Below are 22,686 nucleotides of genomic sequence, written 5' to 3'. Positions count from 1 at the left end.
TGAACTCATCGAAAGCCTGCCTGTGTACACTGGCCTCAGGAGGCTGGGGGAGGAGATACTTGAGGACCTACTGAGGACCTCCTGTGGCCACTTGCAGGGAGGTGTGATGGGGGGAAGGTTATGGTACTGGGTAGGAAAGACAGTTACCCCAGTGGAGAATGAGAAAGACCTGTTGGTGGTTCACTGTGAGGTTGGTCCCACACAAGTGAGACAGCTGGAAAGTCAGAGAAGCATGGGAGAGCCCTGGCTGGTGTGGTTCAGTGGATTGAGTGTCAGCCTGTGAACCAAAAGGTCACCAGTTTGATTTCCAGCTAGGGCACATGCCTGGGTTGCAGGCCAGGCCCCCAGCTGGGGGCTTGAGAGAGGCAACTGATTGATGTTTCTCTCTTTCTCCCTCACCCTCTCTCTGAAAATAATATTTAAAATCCTAAAAAACAAAAGAGAGAAACATGGGGGACAGAAAGAGCCCCTTGCTACTGATCACTGCAAGCTATGGCAGCCACCTCTGGGAAGTTGGTGCCATCCTCTAGCAGTATGTAGGTGGAACCAGGTATTTCAGGGCTGCAACTTTCAGTCGCCACACTAAATGACAGGCAAGAGGCTTTTTCAAGTCCAGTCAACCTGTGCTCTACTGCCTGCCTATCTTGTGTCCCACAGCTCTGTGGTTGGGCCAGGCCAAGGGTCTTTAAAAACAGGTACTGAATTCAGCTCTTAGCCAGTGTTTTGTCTTCTTCTAATCAATGGTTTCTAAGGCAAAGGAGCCAGATGACAGTGGCAAGGAACAGAACTCAAACACTGTTGGGGGAGGGGAGATAACTTTCCACAAGGCCTGGGGGAAGGGACTGGGCCCCAGCTGCTTATATTTTTACAAAACAAATAAGTGTGGAGCAGAGCTGGTGACCTCAGTGTGATGGAAAAAGATGGTCAGCAGAGTGTCTGCCAGAAATGGCATGTTTCTCAGCCCACCTGCTAGGAAGCAGAAAGGGAGATGTTGACTAACATCATCACAGCAAGCAGTTATTGAGCATGTACTTCATGCCTGGAGCATTCTGAGCACTTGATGTGGGTGATCACATTTCATCTTCATCTCCATCCCATCTGGAGGACTTGGGTAGAGTTCCCTCTGTAGAGAGGAGGAAACTGAGGCAGAGGTATTAATTTACTCATCCAAGGTTGTACAGCTCAGAAGTGGTGGAAAAGGGATTTGATCATGGCAACATGGCCCCAGAGCCTAGGTAGTGAGCCCTCAGGCCTGCTGCCAAGAGTCTCTAAACAGGTCTTGTGAAGAGGGACTTTTGTGTACTCTGTGTGTATGTGTTTTGGCCTGTGTTCTGGTTAGCTATTGTTGCATATTGAATCATTCCAAAACTTAGTGACAAAAAAAACCCAACTATCATTTTATTATTATCTCCTGCTGTTCTGGGGTTGACTGCCCTCAGCTAAGCAGTTTTCTCCCTTCCTCTCCCTTCCCTTCCTCCCTCCGTGTATATGCGTGTGTGTTCTCTCTCTCTATGTCTCTGCTCTCTCTCTCTCTCTGTCTCCCTCTCCCTCTTCCTCTCCCTCCCTCTCTCATTGTCACTTAGAAAATGCTGGAGGCTGAAGTCCCACTGAAGGCTTCCTTCCTCACTCACATGCCTGGCCATCAATTCTGGCTCTTACCTGGGATCTCAGCTGGGGCTGTCAGCTGGAACATCTCCTTGAGGCCTCTCTGAGGAGTTTGGGCTTCCCCACAGCATGGTGGCCAATTTCTCAGAGTAAGTATCTCAAGTGAGAAAGCCTTGGAAGTCACATAGTGACACATCCATCATCATCACAAATCCACCCAGATTCAAGGGGACAGAACATAGACCTCAGGTATTGATGGGAAAAGTGACAAAAAATTGTAAGAAGGGCATGTGATATCGGAAATATTGCTGTGGCCATTTTCGAAAATGCAATCTGCACAGTGCTTTTCTTTTTTTTTTCCTCTTCTTTTTCTCCTTCTCTTTCTCATTCTCTTTTTTCTTCTTCACCTTGAAAGGGCTCCTGTGAATTCAGCCCAAATTCTTCTGGAGTCAATTCCATTAGTGACAAGATGAGTCAGGATCCAGAGCGTTGCCAAATAGCTTCTGTTCTGTCACCATCATAGTTTGCCTGCAAGGAGCCAGGTGCTAAACTGGAGTTGGAGATACAACTCCTGGTTCCAGGGAAGACAGTAACTATCAGCCATGAGAAGACTCCCCTAAACCCTTTGTCCCAAAGAATTGTTGCCTTTAGCTTTTACAAATGTACATGGAGGTAGCCCTCAGCTCAGGCAGGGATACAGAGGGGTCCACCTTGAACTGGCCCCACCCCTGCCCTGGCACTTGTGTAGGTTTGGCCTTGTTTAACTTTGTTCTTTATTATTGTAGGCAGAATTGTGTTTCCCTAAATTCCTATGGTGAAAGTCTCAACTCCCTGTACCACAGAATGTGACTGAATTTGGAGACAGGACCTTTAAAGAGGTGAGTAAATTAAACTGAGGCCATTGGGGTGGACTCTAATCCAATCTGGCTGCTGTCTTTATGAGAGCAGGAAATCTGAACACACAGCGAAACACCAGGAGCATGCCGGACACAGAGGAAAGGCCATGTGAGGACACAGCAAGAAGCGGCCATCTGCAAGCCAAGGAGAGAGGCCTCAGAAGAAACCAATCCTGCTGACAGGTTGATCTTGTACTTCCAGCCTCCAGAACTGAGAGAAATAAATTTCTCTTTTTTAAAGCCACCCAGTCTTAAATATCCTGTGGTGCATTGTTATGACAGCCTGAGCAGACACATTTGTCCTGTATCCCCTTTAGGGAAGCCCTCTCCAGTGAGGTTACCAGGGTAGGCAGGGGCTCCCAAAAGGCCCCTCTGCTATTTAATTACCTGGGGGGGGGTGGGAGCCCTGGGGCGGGGGCAGCCCTTGTCCCCTAGCTTGGTGTGACAGTATATAAAGCTGCTTTGATTGGATTTGAGGATCACCTAGGGCAGGGGTGTCAAACTCATTTTCACTGGGGGCCACATCAGTCTAGCAGTTGCCTTCAAACAAGTGAATGTAATTTTAGGATTGTATAAATGTAACTACTCCTTAACTAGGGGCAAGGAGCTTGGCACTGTGGCTGGGTAGAAACAAGGTGCTAGGCTGGATAAAACAAGGTGGAGGGCTGCCTTGTGTTTGCCACCTGTGACCTAGGGACTCTGGATTCACCAGTAACTTGTCAGCTCAGGGTAGGCAAGAGGCTGGTACAGTGTCAGCCAGTCTAAGGGTGGGAGGAGGTGGCAGGCAGCAGGACAGCCCCTGTCTGGCCCCAAAGGGGTTGTGCAATATGGATGATCAACAGGCCTTGCCTGACTGGATACCCTGGTTCCTCATGAAGCTTCTGAAAACTCCTGGCCTGGCCCTTGGGGGTGTTCGGTTCAGCTCCGGCTCTGTCAACACTGCTGGTACTTAACCAGCAGAAAAGTGCCACCCCCCCCCCCAATAAAACACCTGAAGCCCAGCCCACTCCTGGGTGCAGGGCAGTCCTTCCTCCTCCTAGGGCTGTTTCTACCACACGTGAATCCAGGCCCTGCCTGGCCCCGATGCATTTTTTTATTTTGCTATATTCTTTCCATTGTCCTGATGTGAATAATTTAAACTGACACAGAAGGAAAGGGCAGCCCTTACCACGGAAGGAGGCTGTCAACTCTCCCCCCACCATGCATATACATGCACCCCATTCCTGCACCTCCATTTGACTTTGTCTTCTGTGCTTCTTTCTTCCCTGTTCTATTTCCATCTGTCTGCCTCTTTCTTGAACCTATTCTTGAACCTCTCTGGTGCTCTCTCATGTTCAACATGCACACATGAGGTGCACATGCGCACTTATACATGCCCCCCTTCTAAGCCTCCTCCTAGGTCTCAGTGGGCAGAGCGTGTGACATTTGTGTGTCTGTCTCCAAGATACAGTTTCCCCCTGTTAGTGTGAATTTTCTGGAGAGACTTCTTATCTGCATTTCTTGTTCTGTTTCTCATTTCTCTTCTTTTCTTTGACTGACTCTGTTGTTTGCATATGCAAGGGAAAGGGTTGCATCCTTTGTGAAGTGGCCTTATTTTACCATTCTTTTTGCAATTTCACAGCATCTAACTCTCTTGGGGGATTAAGTGAGGAAGGGAGAAAACAGGGCTGGAGAGGATTCATCATCCTTTCCAAGAAGGCTGTGAATTTCCAGAAGATATGAGGGGCAAGGGGCAAGTTTAAGGTTCATAAATACTCAGGGGCTTCTGTGTGTCACCTGGACCTTCTGTGACTGGTATGTGGAGCTGCAGCTGGCCATTGGCATTATCTGGAAATCAACCATGGCCTCTCTTAGCCTTGAACCAGGAAGCAGGCTTTATGTATCAGGAGAGGGCATAGTCAGGATTTCCTGAAGGTTCTGGCCTCTAGCCTGTAACCTAGTACTGTCCAATAGAAATATAATGCAAGCCACAAATGTGAGCCACATATGTCATTTAAAATGTTCCAGTAGACACTTTAAAAAGGTAAAAAAAAGGTAAAATTATTTTTTAAATATATCTTATTTAACCCAATTTTTTCAAAATATTATCATTTCAACATGTAATCAAGAAAAAAATTATTAATGACATATTTTACATTTTCTTTGTGGAACTAAGTCTTCAAAATCGAGTTTGTATTTTGTGCATACAGCACATCCAAATTTTGACTGGCCATATTTCAAGTGCTCAATAGCCATACACGGCTATTGGCTACTGTATTGGAAAACGCAGGCCTAGCCTAACCCTAACTCTGAGGTCCGGCACCTCAGTTTGGGATGCCTAAATGGCAGCAATGTTAGTAAGTTGTCTATCTGTACGTATGATGAGAAGAACATGAGGTGATGTGCTGGAAGTTCTCTGAGCCATTATTCTCGAATTACCGTCATTAGCAGTAATCGTCATCACTGCGCTGGCATAGCTTGCATCTGGCTCTGTTGTCACCTGTTTCCAGTTTGAGCAGCATTCCACACTGAGGCAATCCAGACCCAGATTCCATTATTTGAAGGAGCTGAGGGTGCAGCTTCCACGTGTTCTAGGCCTGCCCCCTAGCTGGGCTTTACCTCCTAGGTGCATGCTCCTCCCCCTTGTCTTAGGTTCCAGGTACCCCTTCAGCTTTCCCCTTCTATATATAGCACTCTGTGGTGGCAGCTGGTCATTTGATGACTCATCAGTTACTGTGGGTGTCTTTGGATAGAACCCTGAACATTTATTCATAGAGTATTTTTTTTTTTGATAGCTTCTGAGCTCCTCTTAGTAAGTGCTGGCTTTTGGGGTTTGTCTTAAAAAAATACATGAAGATTGTGGAGTCTGATTAATCAGTGGGCCCCTAACTGAAGGCCTCTGGGCGCTTGGCAAATGCAGCAGGGCTTTGGGGAATTGGCTCCAATTCCCCAAATTTCCCCAATTTGGGTGAGGCAGTGAATGCAGAGGCATCAGTTGTTAAACAGGGCTTGAATGGAGCCTTTGCTCTCTCCTTGTTCATGCCACCTAAGTGCCTGGTTCACCCCAGATTGCCCCTAGTTGTCAGCCCTGGAGATGTTAGCTCCTTTCAGAAGTGGCAAGGCTCCCCCCAGGAGAGACTGTAGCCCCCATCTCATTTCAGTAGGATGTCAAGGACTAAATCCTGGCTTTGGAGCTAGCAGCAGCTGGGTTTAATCTAGGCTGCTTTGCTCACCATCCTGGGCAAGTCCCTTCTGAAGTGGAAGAAGCACTTCCACTTCTCATCTATGCAATGCACTCATACCAGTGTGGCTGTCTCATTTCTGAAGACTAGATGAGGGGCTGTCTGTAATGTGCCTACCCATAATCACTGTTCTCATTGCCCAGTTCTCTGGCTCTATGACTTCCGTTTCCCCTGAAGCAGAGTGACAGGATTTGTGTGGAAGTGTTTTCATACAGAAGTGCTTCCAGGAAGCACCCCTAAGGGGATGGTGGAAGCAGGACCCTGAAGGGGAAGAAGCCAATTTCAGACAAGGTCCTGCTGCAGAGGGTAGTTTCAGCTTGACCCCAATGTAGGGGTGGCTCTGAAAGGTAAGTCATACTGACTCTAGGCAAGAAAGCTGAGTAGTCTTACTGCTTAGCAGGGTTCTGTCAACAGTTTAGAGCTATACTAGAAGTGGGGCTAGAAACTTCCAGTCACTTTTAGCTTTCTGAGGGTGAGCTGCTTCAGTAGCCCCAGTGGGGTGGAAATGTGTCTCTAAGCAGCATCATAGGTGCAGGCTGTCAGAAGGACTGAGGGTGCTTGCAATCAGTGAAAAGGACCTGAGAGGTCCATCCTTCCCCTCCCATCAGCATCCCTGCGTGGGTGGGACTAATGTCTGGGAAGAGGAAGGCAGTTGGAGTCAGGAGGAATTGTGCTGCCCAGGCCTTCCTTTCACACCAGAGAGGAGTTTCACTGGATGAGGAGGATTTGGAAGCCTGAGCTACTTCTGGGCAAGCCCAACCTCTGGGGGCACCCAGACACTGGGCATGGGAGGCTGATGGCTCAGAACCAGGATTCCAGTGATACTTACTCTTTGTCCACCACACAGACAAGGCTTCTGAGACTTGCTGCCGAAAATGTTTCAAAACCCATGCCCTGAGTTTTATTTTTTATTCCTTTAGCCTAGCAGCACCTTTTTTCCCTTCTACCTTCTCATCCCAGACTTGCAGGGTCTTTTCTGCAGGTCCCTCTACCCACTAGACCTCTTTGGGTATGTCTCAGCTCCTCACCCCTCCCCAGCCCAAGCTGCCTTGCTCTTTCCCATCCTCTGACTTCCAGCTTCTTTTCTCCACCTCTTTGGACTTTAGCAACTTGGCCTGAAGGCTTTCAGGGTTGTATCATTGTGCAGGCCTCCAACCTCCTTTTCCCACCCACCAAGGCTCTGTGCCTTATACCAGGGACAGGAGATGTGGGGGTCTGGGTTTTGGACATTATCTCCCCTAACTTTCCATTCACCAGGAATGATGAGTTTATTTTCCACTGTGAGGAATTCCAAGTGTGAATGGTTTTACCACTGCTCTGCTCTTGGTGCAGCTGGGATTCTATTTATCACTGGGTCAGGAATTTGACTTCTTGGCTTTTCCATCCCAGTAGAATCCTTTCCCCTCCCCTCCCCTTCTCCTTTCCCCTCCCTCCCTTTTTCCCTTCCTCTCTCCCTCCCTTTTCCCTTATCCTTTCCCATCCTTCTCATCCCTCTCCCCATCTCTTCCTTCCTTTTCTTTCTCCTCTCCCTTCTCCCCTGTCCTCCCCTCCCTCCCCTGTCTTCCTCCCTTCCCTCATTTCATGCTTTTCTCCCTTTCCCCCTTCCTCTCTCTTGTCTTTCTCCCCACCTCACCTCTCTCTCTCTCTCTCTCTCTCTCTCTCTCTCTCTCTCTCTCTCTCACACACACACACACACACACACACACACACACAGTTTGGCTGTCCTCAGACAGCCTGCAACCCAGGCAACACATGAGGATGGGCTGCTTCATGGTCCACAGGTAAGCAGCAGGCAAAGGTAGCTAGCTCACAGCAAGGAAACGTATTGACTAGTGGCTGAGGGTTGGTTCCTGACTTCAGTTTTCCACCCTGCCAAGCACTTTCACTACTGCTGCAGTCATTATTATTATTTTTAACTTTAAAAACTGTTTAACACAGAGCATGGCATACTCATATACTCAATGTTCAGTGACAGCTGAATTGAAAAAGGATGCCTTTAAAGGGTCGTTAAGACAAATGCTCTTTGAAATTTTTACAAAAGTTATATTTAGCTATTTGAAAATAGAGTATTATATTGTCTCAGTAAAAGTACTTCTTTCAGTTGCTCACTTATTTTTCCTCCAATTGCTCTCACTTATTAAGTAATGGTTTTATAGCGTCACCCCCAGTTCTCATCAGCCCTGCAACTCAGTGGTTCCTAACATGGTAAAGTTTTGCAGAGGAACTGTGTGTGTACTCTTAGAATCTCATTAAGGGGTCCAGAGCCAGAGAGCCACCTGCCAGTCTTAGCAGTGAACCATGCACCTTTGAAGAACATGGTCTCTGGCTAATATGATCACCCCTCAACAAGGGTGCCTCTTGGGGATTTGACTGACCAGGAATGAGCCCCCCCATAAATTGCTTTCTGGCAACTTAAGGTAGGCCAGCCTCTTTGCTGCTAAACTCAGTTGAGATCAGAGTTGTGGGGTGTGGCTTTCACAACTCTTGGCAGCTAATGTTACACAAAGGAGAAACACTCTCCTGGGCACAAACAGCTCTACCTAGCCTGCCTATGGGCAATTTTGCCAATGTTTTCTATTAGACACACAGGGGAAGGGTGGGTGGAGCAGGGTGGTCTGTGTGGACAGCCATTGCAAACCCATAGGCATTAAGAGGAAAACCAAAAATGCATTACTATCTAAGACCCCATGTTAAGTGCTGGCATAGGTGTGGTGTTTGATGGAAATCCACATACAACACAAATACACTACCTATAAATCCTGTATTTTGGGCCCTTGAACTTCTTTGAGAAGATGGCTTGCTCAAGGAGAGCCACCCTGACCCCTGGGGCAGGTACCTTGGTGTCCCTCCCCAAGGGGTTGGCTCTGGCACCAAGAAAGGGCTCCTTCTGCCAGCAATTGGGCCTTTTGCCAAGGTATGCCCACAGGGAGGGCAGCCTGCACCAATGACTCCAATTATGACTCCTAGGATTTGGTAAGTAGATGCTCCAGCTTTCTTCTTTGGGTGGGACAGTCTGAGGGTGTTCCACACTGCCAATCAAAAGTGTTCCATGGCACTGAGTGCCATTCCCCTGCAGTGGTAGCCTACTTATTAATGCATCCTCTAGGTTTCTTCCCGGCTCTCTCTCTGGACTTCACTGCCCTATGGTGCTTCCAGTAATCACTTCTAAAGAAACTGCTTGCACTCAAAACCTTACATCAGATTTTGCTTCCAGAGAAGCAAGGCACTTCCCATCTACATTAAGTCTCCTTGTGCTTTCTTAGGACACTTCAGCTTAATAGAGCTTATCATGATCTGTAACTATGCATTTGTTTGCATGTTTATTTAATGTCTGTTTTCTCTAGTGGAATGCAGGCTACATGAGGGCAGAGCCAATGTCAAGTTTGTTCACCTGCTAAATCTCTACACATCACCCAACCCAGGGCTTCACACATGGTAGATGCACAATGTAAATTCTGTTGAAGAAATGAATGCAAAACCCTTAAGGGAGACAGAGCTTTTTACCATGAGTAGTGGTTTTAAAACATGACCCCAAAGTTTTCTAACACTCCTTCTAATGGGGTGGGGGCATCTGTTTCTCCTCCCCTTGAATCTGGATGTGTTGATGATAGTTTCAGCCAAGGGCATGACAGAACTGGGCCATAAAAGACCAGGTAGCCTCTGCCTTGAGCCCTGAGTGGATGTCATGTGAGAACTCCAATTACCCTGAGTTGGCCATGCTGTGAGGAAGCCCAAACCACATAAAGTGACTATATGTGGGTGCTCAGATCAACAGTCCTGGCTGAACCCATAACTGGAGTCATTTTAGCCCAAGTGAGTGAAGGAGCCTTCAGATGATTCCAGTCCACAAACCTTCACGTCTTTTCAACTGAGACCCCAGACATCACAGCAGAGAGACAAGATATCAGTGCTGTGCCCTGTCCAAATTCCTAACCCATGGAAACCGCAAGCATAATGAAATTATTGTTAAGCTGATAAATTTTGGAATAATTTGTTATGCAGAAATCACTGGGACAACTTATTGTAAGTTTATTAATTTCTCATTCATTTCACCATCATTTATTAAGCCCCTACCGTGTACCAGGTGGTGGTTATACAGAGGGGCCCAAAGTAAACATCCCTACTTTCCAGGAACTTACAGTTTAGGGGCTGCTATTGCAACTGTTTCTTGCAAAAGCCTACATGTTGCTTTTTGACAATAATGAGTAGATTTTTCAAAAACCACTTCCAGATGGTGTGGGGGGAGGGGCACTTCCTGAGCAAGTTGCCAAGGGAAGCTCCAGAGGTAGGTGGATTAGATAACATAGACCCAGAGAGCTCTATTATTTGTTGGCTGTCAACCATGGCTGCCTTGCAAATCAACCGTAGGCTAACTACACCCTCACACCATGGAGAGGAGAATAAGGGGAGCTGGGAGGTGCCATCCCCACAGGCCCTGGAACAGAGATGGGGTCTGCCTCTTGGAAGAAGATGGTCTTGGCTTGTTTCAGGCTGGGAGTGGGAGGACTTAGGCAATGCTGGGGCTACTGGCTAGCACTCCAGCTCCCTTATCTGACACCAGACTGCAGGTTTGGAACCAAGGGTCCTCCTATATGTCCAGGCATGCCTATCTCCTGGAAACTGGGCTTGGGAAATGAGTGTGATTTTATGCTGCTTATATTTCTGTTCCTCCTTCAAAAATAATAAAGCTAATTTTAAAAATTTCTGCCTGTCTCAGTTCTGTTGTCCTTCCTGGGCCCAGTCATAAAGGGTATCTTTCCTGGGGGCAGCCCAGGGAGTCTAGGTGTCAACTTCAGTGGGAAGGCACATTCCTGGGGGGAAGTTTGGGAGTTCATCCTTCCCTGTCTGCCTGGAGCTTTTCCTTCTTGGAAACTTGCTTGTATATGGAAGGGGGCCTTGTAAGGGCACTGTTGAGTATGGTGAGGCCCACTGCTCCAAGAGACTGGCAGTGGAAGATAAAACAGCACTAAGAAGTTGCAAACATGGCTGGGCCTTGAAACTGCAGAGAGGTTACTTTCTCCTTGGGGTCCTTGCCCTGGTCACAACTGAGATTGTCTCACACTGTACCATGAGTGGGCCTACCCAGATGATTGAGCAGCTGAGCTCAATCAAGGCCTGAGCATTCAATTTGGGCTTTGCTATTCAGCTGTTCAACAATATTTAGTGAGCTGTGTGCCAGGCATATCTCTAGCTGCTCATGCAGGTGTGGACAGAACAGATGGTGCCCCTGCCCTCATGAAGCTCACTTTTTAATAAATATTTTGGAGGTAGGCAAAGATGAAATACAGAGAACTGGGAATCTGGATCATTTGGCTGATAATCTTTAGATTGATGTCCCTCCCATGATGATTTCCTGGCTGGCTAACATCTCTTCTCCACAAGCGTATGCCGACTTTGAGCCTCACTCCTGGTAGGTGCCCTTAAGAATGGTCCAGTCCCAAGACATCTAGGCTCAAGACAACCAGGTCCAAATCCTCTGTCTAGGCTGACTAAGGTCAACCTTCTGTACACCACTTCCCATTTTCAACCATTTCTTTTCTGAGCTGATGATAGAACAGGTGATGCCATCTCCAGGGAACCCTCATTGCTTAGTCCTCTCCTGTCTGACCTCTACAGGATAATGTTGTCAGAGACCTTACTGGGTGGCTCACAAGAGACCGACACTGTAGTGGCAGGCATAGATTGCTTCATTACCTGGAGTTTCCTTATGATACTAAAAATAGACTTATTTTGGGGGGCAGACTAATGTTTCCCCAAGATAAAGATTTAGGGGAGCACTGTGGTTAACAAGGACCTCAGAAACAGCACCAAACAAAAGAGCAAGTTAAGACACGAATTTTTATTTGGATGGTGGGCTGCTTCTTCTGTCTCGTGGTTAATTCCGGGTGCTCCTCTCCTTCAGATTCCGGACTTCCTCTGGTAAGCCCCTCTGGATTAACCTGTCACAGACTGTCAGTCTTGATGCCGTCAGCTTTCTGCATCCAGGTCCAGGTGGCATTATATTATCTCCAACTTCTGAGCTGCACTGTTTATTTTCCATCGAAAATTAGACCAGGAGCTATGCTGAGGTGGGGGTTGGGATTTAATTCTTTGATGTATTTCCCATCTTCTAGTGTTTAATTTACAATATTCTCAGGGCATGCTGTCCAAAAGTTGGCAAGTCCTTAGCCAACCCATTTTGAATTCCAGCCCAAATGACTGTGAATTCCCCGAGCAGCAGATAACCAACTCCTCGTGCCTCCTCCTCATCTCCCCCTCATCAACATCACTCCTTCCCTTCCTTCCCTTCCAAAGAACTAATTGCTGTCCTGTGGCTATAGTGGAGGTGTGTGTTGGGGTGGCATGGGGGAGAGAAAGAAAGAGAAAAAGAGAGGGAGACACAGAGAGAATGATTTGGGGGTGAAGAAAGTGTTGAGGGTTTCCTATAAAACACATTTTACCTGTGATTCTCCTTTGTGATGCAAACTGTTTTCCAGGAACTGTCTTCCTGTCTGTGTCTTCCCTCCCATGTGGCACAGCCTGTAGCTTCCCCCCTCCTACAAGCTGTGGAACAGAAAGAGCATTGTGGGGAAGCAAACTGCCACAGCCCCACTGTGGGGACTCCAAGACCCACTGAACTCCCTGAACTCAGAGCTAACTAAGGCTAGGGGCCTCCAAGACCCCTCCTGATTCTTATGCTTTTATTAATGTAGCTGCACTTTTAATCTGACTGCTCTGGGTGGTTTTGTGGCCTCTAAGAGGCTGTCCTCCCACCCACTAGCATGGCTAACACTAAAAAGACACACAATGCTACATGTCGGGGGCATGAAGGAACCGGTACTTTCATCCATTGCTTGTGCGAGTGTGGAATGGCACAGCATAGAATGGAAAAGAGTTTCCAATAAAGTTAAACACCTGCAATTCAGCAATTCCACTCTTGGGCAATTACCCAAGATAAATGACAACCTATGTCCACATGAAATTCTGTACATGAATGTTCAAAGCCATTTTGTGTATGATGGCCCCAAACTGGAAACAACCCAGATGTTTATCAACAGACCAATGAATAAACAAACTGTGGTACATCCATGCAATGGCATAATACTCAGTAATACAAAGGAAGGTCCTGCTGATACTTGAAACAACCTGGTATAATCTCACAGACATTCTGGTGAACAAAAGAAGTTGCATACAAGTGAGATGTTACACACTTCTGCCAAGTGAGGACATGAGAGAAATCTCTGACCTGGAAAGACGGCCCTTGCTGCACCATGCAGCACTTTGATCTCAGACTTCTAGCCTCCAGAACTGTGAGCAATATATTTCTGCTGCTTATTTTAAGAAAAGGAGAAACCGCACACATTGTGTACTGTATAATTGCATTTGTGAACCCTGAGGACTGAGAAGGGCTCCTCGTGGCTAACTGGGCTCAAAAGAAAAAAAACAAGGCAAAGCCCAGCAGCCAATATCTGCACAGGGGCCTCTCATACAAACTGCAGTTTGGAAGAGCCTCTGCACTAGACTGCCTCCACCTGTGCAGCTAAACTGCCTGCCTGCACAACGTTTCTGCTTACACAGGCAGCCCTTATAAAGGAGTTCCTGGTGTCCTATTTAAACCAACAGGACTGAAGTTTTCCCCATCCAATCAAGCTGTGCAACTCTGACCAATCAGAGCAGCTTATTCTGACCAATCAGAGACCAGGACTTTTGTGTATCTAAGCCAGCTCCCCTCTACCTTGTGGAGTACACTATTTACAGAAGATTGCCTTTCAGTTCCACCAAAGACCTCTGTGCGCGTGGGTCCAGGCAGAGCCAGGTGACCATTACAGAATGGAGCTGGCTATCAGAAAAGGTGCCTGGCCAGGGCACAGACTTAACGGCTGCATTGTTTTCACAGCAGCCCTGTTGTAGCATTATTGAGCTGTTCCACAGCAATGCTGTTTCCACAGCCATGCGGAGCTATTTGCACTAAACAAAATTTCCTTTTTTACCACACCCCGAATTGGGGGTTCCTGTTGATGTTAAAGTTGGCACCAACAACCATCAGTTGATACATTTGAGGTTTAAGAACAGGCAAAACTAATTTATGGCAGTGGTTCTCAACCAGGGATGAATCTCCATGCTATCCCCCATTAGGGGATTTGGCTATGTCTGGAGACATTTTTGGTGCTTATACAGGGGGCAGGTCCTACTGAACATCTAGGGCAGGGGTGTCAAACTCATTTTCACCGGGGGCCACATCAGCCTTGTGGTTGCCTTCAAAGGGCTGAATGTAACTTCAACTCTTTCACAGTTAAGGAGTAGTTACATTTATACAGCCCTAAAATTATTTTGACCCTTTGAAGGCACCCGTGAGGCTGATGTGGCCCCCAGTGAAAATGAGTTTGACACCCTGATCTAGGAGGTTGAGGCCAGAGATCTGCTAAACATCCTATAGTACACAGCTTGGGCCCACAATTGTCTGGCCCTATATATCAATCATGCCCAAGTGGAGAAACCCTGGTTTACTGTGATAGAGGTTAGATAACGGGTTACCTCTTGGGACATGCTGACTGGAAGGGACACAAGGGAACTTTTAAGGATATTGGACATGTTCTATATCTATACTGTCTAATATGGTAGCTACTTGCCACATGTGGCTATGTAACTTAAATGAAATACAATGGAAAATTCGGTTCCTTAGTTGCACTAGCCACATTTCAAGTGTTCTATAGCCACATGTGACAGCTACAGAACATTTTCAACTTTGTAGAAAGTTGTATTAGACAGTGATGCTCTATTTCTTGAGCTGGGTGGTGTAAAAGGCACAGGGACACTTAAAATATGCACATTTTATTGCATGTAAATTTTACCTCCATGCATATAGCTCAGTGGGATGAAAAAAGTCTTTCCTGCAGGGGAGGACTGGGAAAGCTGGTGGAGTCACAGCCCCTCTTCTGTTCTCTAGGCTCCCCCCAGCATCAGGGGCCAGGCCTGTTGTACATGTAGAAGCTGGGCTAGACTTTAAAGAGGGAGGGGCTGCTGAGATTCTTCAGTGGGGCCTCTCCAGGGACAGAAAGAGCCAAGGCCATTTATCCTCCAGGGAATTCCCTGGCTCCCAGTGGATTTACAAGTGGGTCAAGTGGACATGTGCAAAGAAAAGGCTCCATCCCCCTCCCCTTTCACTAGGTAGACTCCCGCACCGGGTGTTCAGGCTCTCCCGGCAGAAATTGCTCCATTCTCCGTCACTGCCGCCTCTCTCGCTCTTCTGCTGTGAGGGTTTTACAATAACAGCATTGTAACCACTTTGAGAAAACCAATAAAAAGGCGGTGACAAAAGAATAGCCAGCCGGCTGGAAATTGCACGCAGCAGTGAGGGCCTGGGCCTTTCGCCGCTACGTGTTTAATAGTGCTCCAGAGCTGCAGGCAGCAAAGACGCGCGTGTTTATTTGGGGGATGTGCTGTCGCTTAAATAATGAATCTCGAATAAGCCTTTGGATGAATGCAGGGAGCCCTGACTCCCACTGTTGCTCAAGCCTTCTCACACAACCAGGGCCAGTAAATAGAGGTGCAATGCTCTGGTCAGACCTGGGCAGTCTGCTTGCTGCCCTGTGGTGTGATGCAGAGGAAGGGGCATATTCATTCATTCATTCAGCCACAAAAACTATTGACCACCTACTATGGTGATGAGCCTTGTGCTAGGCACTGAGCCATAACAAACACTTTCCAAGCCTGCTGCAGTGTACATACTGCAGAAAGTTCCAGAAGCAACTTTTGGCTGAGTTCAGTACCTATTTCCTCACTGCTGGGTCATGGCCTCCCTGTCCACTGATGTTTGGGGGTCTTCATGCTCACAGTCTGGCTCCAGCCCACTCCCCAGCTCCCTCAGTCCTTGTTGCTCCAAAAAGGAACACAAAGTCCTCTACGTATTTATTAATTTTCAGCCTAAAAAAAACCAGATTCACAGAAATGTTGCAGAAATAGTACAAAGATTCCCGCTATCTCCTTTATGCAGATTCTCCAAAGGTACCTATTTTACCAATTTCCTTTATTCTCTCTCTCCTACACACACACACACACACACACATACACACACACACACAGAGATAGGTAGATAGCTATAGATATAGATATTTCTGAACTGTTTGAGAATAAATTGCAGACATGATGACCCTTCACCTCTGATACTCTGGTATAGATTTCTTAAGAAACAAGAATATTCTCTTACATAAGCACAATACAATTCTCAAACTCAGGAAATTAACATTGCTATAATACTTTTATCTAATCTACAGGCATTCACAATTCTTCAATTGTCCCACTGCTGTCCTTTATAGCAAAAGAAAAAAAATTCTGTTCCAAGATCCAATTGAGAATCACATATTGCATTTCATTGTCATATCTCTTTAGTCTCCTTTAATCTGGAGCAGTTCCTCAGTCTTTAGATGAGTTTCTTGACCTTGACATTTTTAAAGCATACAGGTGAGTTATTCTGTAAAATGTTCTTCAACCTGGGTTTGTCTGATGTTTCCTCATGACTCGATTCAGGTTCTGCATGTTTGACAAGAATGTCATAGAAACCATACTATACCATTCTCAGTGCTTTGTATCAGGAGGCACTTGATCTTGGTTTGTTAACGTCACCATTTGGTTAAGGGGTGTTTGCCAGTTTTCTCCCATGAAAAGTGATGACTCTTTCCTTTGTATTTGATAGTATCTTGTGGGCAAAGCCCTTTATTATTTTAATGGTTTTGGTCACCAGAAGGAATGACTAGCACCATATAGGTGGTGTAGCCGCTCACCTGCATTTCCAGCTCCCTTTAGATGAGATGGTCCAGAAGCTTTTCCAGGACTTCAGAGTTTTATTATAAAGACAGGGCTTCTGGAACTTCTCACCAGAATCCCTTCTTCACACTCCCACCCCTTCTTCCTAACCCAGAGATCAGAACATCAATCTACAAAACAACACCAGGTCCTCCAGGTGACATGCTTCCCACAGGAACTGAACTGTTAGTTACACCACTCTGAAATAATCCCCTTTAGGCATTTCCTTTAAATTCCCTTCTCTTCTCTAATTCTCTGGCTCCCCAGCGGGCGGTAGATCAGGTGTTAATAGCACCATGTTACAGACAAGGAGCCTGAGACCCTGAGGGGTTAAACTACACTAGACAGACCTCACTGGGCTTTTCTGAATTTGTCTATGATCCCCAGCCTACTCTAGAATCAGTGTTTATTTGTCTTTCTTTGAAGCCATAGAGTGCTGTGCTGTAGTGTTGTAAACATCATTTAATTTCCAAAATGGCTGGCATTGCAACCAGTGTGTCTCATTGCTGATGGTGTGGGAAGGAGCACCTTGACATTTGTGGCTGTGATTTCAAGTATCCTCGTGCAGTAGTTATAGCTTTCATCCCCCAAAGCACGTACACACTCAGAAAGAGGACAGGGCATACAAAGAAAGAGGCCAATTGAAGACAGCAAACTTGGAAAACAGCAAGGCCCTTTTTTGAATGAGAGCAAGGCTGATATTTTTTAATTTTTCCAAATTATATCTCAGATTGCCAAATAAAATATCTCAGTATCATACTATCTATTATAAACAACCCTTTCCTCCTAAAGTTTAAATGAATATTTGGTAGCCATACTCTCTGCATGCTCACATACATGTATATATGATACAGGTTCTTGGGGGTATATGCATGCCCATGTGTGCATATACGCCTCTGTGTGTTCAGATGTGGAGAGATATTTACACACTCTGGGCTATGCAAAAATATATGAATCACAGGGGAATCTATTTAAAATATTGATATTCTCAGTTAAATCAACACCGTACAATAATGTCATTGCACATGCAAGCTCTATTTTGAAGCCAGAGAGGGGAAACAGAGACTCTTCTGAAGTGCTGCCTGGAATACCAGAATCGGCAACTTGCTACAATAAGTTGGAACGCCCAGAAACTACACTTGAACTAATGCCTAAAACCTGACGGAGACATACTTCATAGTTAATCTGGTTACTTGGGGTTTATTTCACAGTCAGAAGTTCTTATGATGGAAGGGGCTCCTGCTGGCTTCTCCTAGACACATGACTGAATTAATGAATGAATGAATTCAACTTACCAGAGCAGATTTAAACTGCTTACTGAAACAAAATCTGGTCATTTTTCTTCCTTCCGTTTTCTTTTAAAAGATAAATATGAGCCTCATATGGATGCTGTAAGAGTCATTAATCCTTGATAACCGACTGTTTTATCTTTTGATTAAAAAAAAAGGCAGACTGACTGACAGAGAGCTTACAACGGCAGGCTCATTAAAAACCAGGTTCAGATGTGGCCTCGCAAATAAACACCCCGCATTCCATTAAGCAGGCTGCACCCAGGAGCTAAGGCCGCTGTGCACTGGGCTTAAAAAATGCAAGGGACAGGTAAACCGGCTTTGTCTTGCTGAACCAGCAGAAAGCGCTCAAGTTTTTTTTTTTTTTTTTTAAACGAGCGCTTTCTGCGCTACTACCTGGTTGTCAAATTTTAATGGGTGCTTGTTAACAGGGACTCTGAAATATTGTGATGTATGTGACCATCGGCAGCTTTTTGGCCTGCCTTTGGGGCTGATGGCGGGGTATTTTAATAGGTACGTTCACAACCCTGGGAGAAGGCTGCTTAAGGTGGTCCTTGGAGGTCTCTAGCACGGGGAGGCCCGGAGTGGAAGGGCCCAGACTCTGGGAAATTCGGGGTCTCTGGATCCCAGGAACAGGAACAGGGATGGAGGACTGCTGGACACCCTCCCCCAGTGACAGGTCTGGGAGGGAGTGGGAATGAGGATATCACATGCGGCATTTCCTTCACATGTCTGCCTGAACCTGGAGAGGTTAGGGTTTAGCCCTGCCTGCCCTCGGAGCTGATTCTATTTAAAACGTTCCTCGTTTTAAACGGCGGGGTGGGAGTGGGGCTCTTTCCCCTTTCTCCTCTCCTCTTACCCCCTCCTTTTTCTTCTTTTTGTTTTCTCTTCTTCCTCCTCCCATTTCCCTGTCCTTTCCTCTTTTTTTCCTTTCCTTCCTCCACCCCCCCCCTCCCCGCTTCTCCCTTCCCCTCTTCTCCACTTTCTCACCCTTTCTTACCCTCCTCTTCTTCCATCCCTACCCCTTCCTCCTCCTCCTTCCCCATCTTCTTACCCACCCCTTCTTTTTTTTTCACTTGTGAACATTTAATGATTTCCTGTCCATGTGGCTTCAAGCTACCAGCACACAAGCCCCACCAACACTCTTAATCTTCTCCTCAGCTCTTCTGCTGAAGAATTTGTCCTTCACAATGACAGGCTGCTTTGGGAGCTTTCCCTTCCCCAGAACTTTGGAGTAGCCCCATCGCACCACATCAATGATGGGAATGGCTCCTGTCTTGTTTTTGGCAGCATTGACCTGCGTCTGCTCACTGACCAAGGTCCACAGTTTATCCAGGTTGACAGTGGGGCAGATGCTCTGGTTCCTCTTTAAGTGGTCGTGCCTCATACCAACTTTCCCAAAGTAACTTGGGTGGTATTTATCAAAGTTGATCCTGTGATGATGCAAGCCACCAGCATTACCTTGGCCTCACGGGTGCTTCCTGTGCTTGCTGATGCGGCCATGGCCATAGCTCATGTGGCCCCGAAGTTTTTGGGTCTTCCTCAGTCTGGATGGCTGTGCGAAAAAAGATGCTTGGTGATAAGGCCTTAAAAAGGTGGGGCAGGGGGCAAAGTATGCCGGATTGTAAGGGGAACATAGGCGTGAAGATCAAGGATCTGCCTTGTGGTTCATTCAGCAAACCTGAGATTACATACTGGCCTGGGGCCAGGCGGCCTCATCTCTGCACTGCCCAGACGCCCAGCCCGCTTGTCTCACCCACCCCTTCTTCTTCCTCTCTCCTTCCCCTCCTCCACCTCAGTTCTTCCTCTCCCTTTCTCCTCTTCTACCCCATCCTCCCCTTTCGCTCTTCCTCTTCCCCTCTCCCTTCCCTCCTTTTCTCCCCTCTTCCCAGTCTCCTCTCCCTTCCTCCCTCTCTTCTTCTCTCCACTCCTCCTCATGCTCCCCTGTCTTTCTCTTCCTCCCCTCCCTTTCTTTCCTAATGCTCAGTCCAAGTCTCAGAGTATCCAAATGTCTTCTGTTGCCTGTTACTAGTAAAATGCCACTTCTCAGTCAGACTCCAGCTTGCCTGCTGCTTCTCCCTCAGCCGTTTCCTCCCCCCAACACCCCCAAACACTTGTGAAGCTAAGCTTGCTTGCCTGGTTCTCAAAAAAGAAGGACTGAAGGTGGCTTCTTGGTGCTTTAATCTGTGGCTGGGTCACAAACATGAGACTTGCAGGGCTTCAGAGAAAGAGGATCTAACTACAGGGTAGGAGGCAGCCCAGCCACTGAGTGTGCTCAGGCCAGAGGCCAGATCTAGGCCATTCTGATCAGGTATCTTCAGCTGGTTAGTAAGAATCACTGTTTGCAAAGAAGGCTTCAGAATCATTTTTTAGAAGGAGGCTGAATATGCCTGGACTGGGCAGTGGTGTGTGTGGTGTATGCACATGGTGGGGGCATGTATGTTGTGTGTATATGTGTGCATATAGCGGCAGTGTGTGCATAATGGTGGTATGTGGTGTGTGTATGGGCATATAGTGATGGTGGTGTGTGCATGTGTGATATGTATGTGCATATGATAGTGATGGTGTGTGTATGTGCATGTGTATGTGAGTGCATACGGTGGTGGTGTGTGTACACATGGTGGTGGCAGTGGTATGTGTGCATGTGCATGCATATGTGTGCGCAAAGCACTCTTGCATCCCTGGAGAGAAGAGATGAATGCTTTGGTGGGGGAGGAAAGCGACGTTCTGCCTAGAGCTGCCAGGCACCAGCGCGCGTTCAGAAGAGGCGAGAGTGCTTTGCCAGTGGAAAGCTTATTTTGCCCAGCAGGACCAAAAATCCAATTAAAGAAAGAATGAGGGAAATGTGAAGTCTGGACAGAGAGCTGGCACCTCCCCGGCCGACTTCCTTGGCAGGGATCTCTGTGGAGGGGAAGGCCCAATGATGGCTATGGGCTATGGGGATGGCCGGCCAGAGAGGGTCCCATGTGCCATAGCCAAACACAGGGGCAGCTTCCAGGGGTCAGGGCCTGCCTGTACCTGAGGCCCAGCACTGAGGCCTTTTGCAAGGACCCACCAATGGTCCTTGGTGTGAAGACCCGGACCACCTGGCAGCAGTGGAAGCACCACCCCAGCCTGGGCTCTCGGGCCATTTGAGCCACCCACCCGCCCGCGCCTATTGACATTGGTGAGAATCGCACAGGCAGATTAAAGGCAGCATATGGCCCCCCAACTGGAAGCCAGCGGAGCTGAACCAACACTGGCAAATTGTGTTCAAACCGCATTGAGAATCCTGGCAGCTGCACCTGGCATGGGGAGCAGCCGGCGACCTGCATACAAAGGGAGTTTTATACACAGGGGGTGGCAGCAGCAGCAGTGGAGGCACTGCCACCCCCTCCTTCCTGCAGCCCACTCTCTCCTCCCCCTCCATCTAGAGCTGGGCATTGGCCCTGGGAGGCGGGGAGCTATTTGTCCAGGTTTCTGAACCTGGAGAAAGGAAAGGAGCTCCTATTTAGAGCTTCAGAGCCAGGACAGATTTATAAGGGTCCTCTACGAAGCTCCCTCCATACTTATGTGCCCCCACCCCAATTTAACAATGGCCAGATTTCCCTAGCCATGAGGAGACAGGGAGGCAGGGGACAGCAGGAAGCCTGTAGGATTCCTAGCTTAATCTATAAGGAAAAGGTGGCAGTTTATCCTTTCCAGCCTCTGTGGGAGAGCTCAAGTGAGTGAGCCTCCAAATGTCCCCCAGTTCCAGTGTGATCTGCAGACTCCTGGGCTATTGCTTGTTTCCCTCCCTCCAGTCCTGTCTAACTAAAAAAAAAAAATGGGAGGCAGAGACATTTTTGTTACCTCATGCAAGACCAGGCAAACATTATGCAATTGACATATAGAAATAAGAAATTGAATGTGATGGAGTTGGGGGTGCCCAGAGACTAATGAACTTGCAATAAACCAACTGAACCGGGTGGGGACAACATTTGCAGAGTAAACATGCAAAGTGAGCTTGGGTTCTAGCAGCTGGGTAATCCAGAGTGTGCTGCAGGTCAGGTAAACGTGCTGAGTGGTGAAATCAGGTGGACAGACCCATGGGGATGTGAAATGGGGGAAGGTGCAGCAGTTGGGGGTGATCTGCCTCATGGAATAGGTATGAGAGAAGATCATCTCCTTGCCTCATATTCTTTCTCCAGTCTATGAGAATCTAATTATTTTTTCCCCCAAAGGATGCTCCATCCTGGAGGACAGCTGCAACCACATGAAGCCATTAAAAATGCTCTCTGGTCCCTACTTCCCTCTGGTTGGCACTGGGGAGGGGGGTTCAGGGAAGAGAAAAATCAAATTCTTTCCACACTGTGGCTCCCACACTCTGGAGAAGTGCTGTATGGGGCCATGATTTGGTCTGTTTCCTGGAACCTTCAGGGATCACCCTGAAGGTGGCTTCTGGTCCTCCAACCCCACAGTGATATTTTCTTCTTGTCAGGCCACCTCCCTGACCCTGCACAGCTAGTAGGAAGTAGGGTTACGAAGGATGGTTGGGACATCCTTGGACAATGTGAGGTGGAGACTTTGGGATGGCTCCTGGGCAGAGGAGGGAGACTGTCTGAAATGAGGCCCGTGGGGCTGGGGTGCCACTGCCATAATTCCCCTAAGAATGAAGGGAGGTCTGTCAGATGTTCTGCCCAGCCACGGGTTTCAAAGCAACCTCAGTGCCCTGTCACCCTGGCCTGTATCTCAAAAGCTTCCTTCACTTGTGGCTTGGGAGACAGCCATTTTGAAGGATAAGACATAATTGTTAAGCATCTTCTATGTGCTGTAGACCATTGGATGCAAGAATTAGGTCATAGGATCCTGCAGGGGGGGGTTAATCTAGTCTGTGGGTTACTTATATGAGGAAACTGACTACATGAGGCTAAC

The 22,686-nt window shown here is 47.4% G+C and overlaps 1 pseudogene; it reads right to left on the bottom strand.

The window, feature by feature from the left end:
* Positions 1–18,857: 18,857 nt before the first annotated feature.
* LOC114505670 lies at positions 18,858–19,441 on the bottom strand (annotated as a pseudogene).
* Positions 19,442–22,686: the final 3,245 nt, after the last annotated feature.

Source organism: Phyllostomus discolor, chromosome X (assembly GCF_004126475.2).
Source record: "Phyllostomus discolor isolate MPI-MPIP mPhyDis1 chromosome X, mPhyDis1.pri.v3, whole genome shotgun sequence".
In the NCBI taxonomy this organism is placed as follows: Eukaryota; Metazoa; Chordata; class Mammalia; order Chiroptera; family Phyllostomidae; genus Phyllostomus; species Phyllostomus discolor.
This window is presented reverse-complemented; position numbering and strand designations above follow the sequence as displayed.